Genomic DNA, 4042 nt, shown 5'->3' with positions numbered 1-4042 from the left:
CTCTGTCACCATAGAAAGTTTTTATGGTCATGTACTTTTTGTTTTGTTTTGTGTTTGCTTAATTTTTTTTAGCCTATTATTTCATTTTATACTTTATATTAGAGTTGGGCTTTTCTCACCTCTAGGAAAGAGGGCCAGGCTGAGGTTCTGCTACTCAATCATGTAGATAGATAGAGAGAGAGAGAGAGAGAGAGAGAGAGAGAGAGAGAGAGAGAGAGAGAGATAGTTGAAACCCAAATAATTTCACACCTGCAGGGAAAAGTTTTTCTAATGAGCTTTAGCTAGGGTCTCATTTTCTTCAAAATTATGTAAGCTTGTCATTGGTCAACTAATACATAGTTCATTACCAATTTTGTGCTCAAAGATTTTCCAGGAAGGTAGGATCTGTCAGGGCTTGCGATCCATAAATGTCAACTTTGAGGACCTAGGGCCACTGCCATTAGAGTATATCTTTATTGTAAAATAGTATCAATATGATGATAGATCAAGAATTGTAAGTGACCATATAAGCCATCTAATTCTACCTTGCCATCTTATCTTTGAAGAAATTGAAACCCTAGGAGATAAAATGTCTTTTCCAAAGTCACACAAGTATCAGATGTAGAATTTGAATGCAGGTCCTCTTACTTTATAACCAATGATTACTATGCCATACCACAAATTGACATTTGTCCTAATTTTTTATTCTTTGTACTTTAATTTGTTTCATTATTCTAATAATCTCAAATTTAGTTTAAAAAATATGCTTACCTTCAGTTTTTATGATTTAATAGATTTTGATCACATCTCTTCAAGTTTTTTTTCCTATATTAGGTTCCACGTCACTTTAGTCTTTCAGCAAATGGAATCTTTTTTTAGCTATTTCTTAATCATTTTAATTATCCTTCAATTTAATTCAATAGCCATATTATATACTTACTATATGTCAGCTTCTGTGCTAAGTGCTGGACACACAATGATAAAAATCAGAGTAGTCCTTGTCCTTATGGAACTTACATTTGTTATTGGTGGTAGGAAATGAACAGACAACAAATACAATGCAAATTAACTTCAAAATATATACTTAGTAATTCCCACAAGGAGAGCACATGTCTCATATAAAGGGAGGTTTATTAACTATACAGCAGATGTTAGAGTTGGCAGAAAGTAATAGGAGGGTCAAAATGGGAGAAGAGCATGTGTTTTTTTGCCATTAAAGTTTTGTTTAGCCATGAGCCCTAAATTGGTAACTGTTCTCATCTTCCTTGGCTCTGAAGGTTAATTTAAAATAAGTCATTTTCAAATGATTAAAACTGTCTCTTGACTTTTGCTACTTTTTAAATTTTTAATTAGAGTGCTGGTAAATATGTTTATGGCGGGAAAGTGGCCGAGATAATGCTACTATATAACATGTATCTTGTAAATGTTTTTTATTTGTACACCACAATAGGGAAAGAATATTTTATTTATCCATATTGTTTACCCTAATGTTCCATATTAATGTCTCATCATGTCTATTGCTTTCAAGAGACTGTAGTCAAGTCAAATGAAACTGCAAAACTTGATCCCAACAGTGGAAAAAAAACTATGGTATGATATATCATTTATGTTTAACACATAAAAAGGCTTTGATAGGAAACAAAAAGTGTTAAGTGCAAATGAAAGGACAATAGATTTTTAGGAGAAAGACACAAATGAGTTAAGAGAAAGCTTCATATAAAAATGCTTGACATAGAACCCCCTTTGTAAATCTACACCTTTTACAAATTGAATTTATCAAGTCTATATTGTCTTTATGAATATTCAAGGGAGACATGATGAACAGGGCATTTACAAAGAAAAAAATGCAATACATAAAATATACTCTTTCATAGAAAATGATTTATGTGAGATTGTTTGCTTTTTTCTGGTAAGATCAGACCAGCTGAGAAAATGCATTTCATATAAGTAGAGACTTATTTTTTTTTAATTTTTAATAATTAAAAAAATACTCTGAAATGTGGAATTTTAAATCAAGAGGCACAGCTCTAACAAAACACCAGTATATTCACTGTTACTAAGATCTTGTCTCAAGGCTCTTTCATAATATGCTTGTTTCTTCTCCCTGTTCAGTGTGTGAATGAAACCAAGGGCCCCCAAAGTCTTTGCATGTAAAGAATTCTGATTCAGCCATTTGAGAGCTAAATTCTGCAAATCCCCTACAAGTGGAGCACAAAAGTTGAGATTATCTTTATACATTCTAAATAATGGTTCATGGCAAGATCTCCAGCTTTCCTGCAGAATTCCAAGAAGTGGTCATATTTGAAATAGGATTGTTGTTTCTTTTCTGTGAGGGGCTTTAGGCCCAGCACTTTTTGAAAAATGTCCTCTGCCTTTCCAAGCTGATCTGCTTCAGAGTACATGTTGGCCAGGTCTAAGTAAGCAAATAAAAACAGAGGTTTCTCTTTAACAGCTGTTTCAAAATGAAATATGGCAGATAGGATTAGTTTGTCTACTTCCTGTTTGTCCTTTCCCATAGGCTTGTTCCATGTGGCCTTTTTGATTTGAATAATTTGTGTCCTATAACAAAGTGCCATTTCATGATGCGGGGAAGTAGAGGTTGGTACCAGTTTTATGGCCTTTTTCAAGAGCTCAATAACCCTCTTTGGGTTGTTTTCTCACCAGTAAAATTTTGCTGAATAGTGAAAGACATAGGGCTCAGATGTTACTTGGTCAAGGTCTTCCTTAATATATTTTCTCTTTCATATCTTGCCCTTGAGTCCTGAAGCTTTCGTTCCAGGACAGCCTTAACAAATGTGTTTTTTGGATCCAGTTCAAGTGCCTTCTTCAGAAGCCTAGAGAAAGACTTTTACTACTGGCACAATTTCTATCAAAATCATCCATTCAGCACATGACAATGGCAAATCAAATGTGAAATTCAGAGTGCTCAGGGTCTGACTCCAGGGCCTTTTCAAAACAGACTTTGGCCCTCTCATAATACCTCCCTCCAGATTTTAGAAGTGATCACCCTTTCTCATACTCAATTTCTAGAACCTCTACTTTATAGCAGAAAGGATTTGATAGCCTCTTACAACTTGTCTCTACCTTGTCCAGGTAAGGCTGAGCTTGAGGGAGTCTGTCCCTGTGATTATAGATCCAGGCACAGTTTCTCAAGGTCACAAAATTTATCTTTTCTGAGTGGTCAACATAGTCCTCCTGAATATTTTCTTCAGGATTTTTTAAACTTTCTAAAGATTCTTCATTTTGGCCTTTTAGATGTTTCATGTAAGCCCAGTGACTTTAAAAGGGTGACTTTGGATTTAGTGGTCAGATATCCCAGCTCGTCATCAGTTCTCTGTTTTGTATAACATACCTCAATGTCTTCCTTCTCTAGATTTCAAGTAAAGTGGCAATCCAACTTCATCAGGAAGAAGCTTAAGGAGATCTTAGATATTTCACTCATGTTTATTGCCTGGGTCCAATGTTCTGCAGTATTGTAGTATGCTCTTACTTGCTTTTAAGGTTGCTGTCTGCAGGGCCGCTCTGAATTGTGGTTTCTCAGGACTGAGGAGGGAAACCATTTGTGGATTCTTAGCTTGCTCAGTAGTGATTTATTGACAGCCAAAACTGTGGTATTTTGGGGCCCATCAGAAAAAGAACTCTTTGAAATTATAGAGTATTTATACGTGAATGTAAAGAAACAATATGAAAAATTTTTGTAATGAATATTGAGGATAGCAAAAACAGTTACAAGAAATCCATTTAAAATTATATGTGATGCTCATTGAAAAATGGAATGTTCTCCCTCTTTTAGAAAAAAAAACTTATCCTTATTAAGATTATTGTATTTCAAATTAATTTTAAAAACAAACCAGGCAAGTAAGAGATCCTCTTTATCATTAAAGTCCTTAAAATCCTAAACTGAATATATATAGGCAAAATGTAATAAATTGTTATCTATATGTTTTAGGGGACATTAATCTCTTGGGTAGACCTTAACTTGGGCCAGTCTAGTAACTCAGGAACTGGGTTTAAGGCAATGAGACATTTGTAAAACATTAAATGTTATGAAATCAAGTATTAA

At 34.3% G+C, this 4042-nt stretch overlaps 1 pseudogene; it reads right to left on the bottom strand.

Annotated features, from left to right (window-relative positions):
* Positions 1–1986: 1986 nt before the first annotated feature.
* On the bottom strand, positions 1987–3421 carry LOC110223242 (interferon-induced protein with tetratricopeptide repeats 5 pseudogene; annotated as a pseudogene).
* Positions 3422–4042: the final 621 nt, after the last annotated feature.

The sequence above is a fragment of the Phascolarctos cinereus genome, unplaced genomic scaffold, assembly GCF_003287225.1.
Source record: "Phascolarctos cinereus isolate Bilbo 61053 unplaced genomic scaffold, phaCin_HiC Scaffold_4;HRSCAF=312, whole genome shotgun sequence".
NCBI classification, from domain to species: Eukaryota; Metazoa; Chordata; class Mammalia; order Diprotodontia; family Phascolarctidae; genus Phascolarctos; species Phascolarctos cinereus.
The sequence above is the reverse complement of the archived record's forward strand: the minus strand, read 5'-3'. Positions and strand labels throughout refer to the sequence as shown.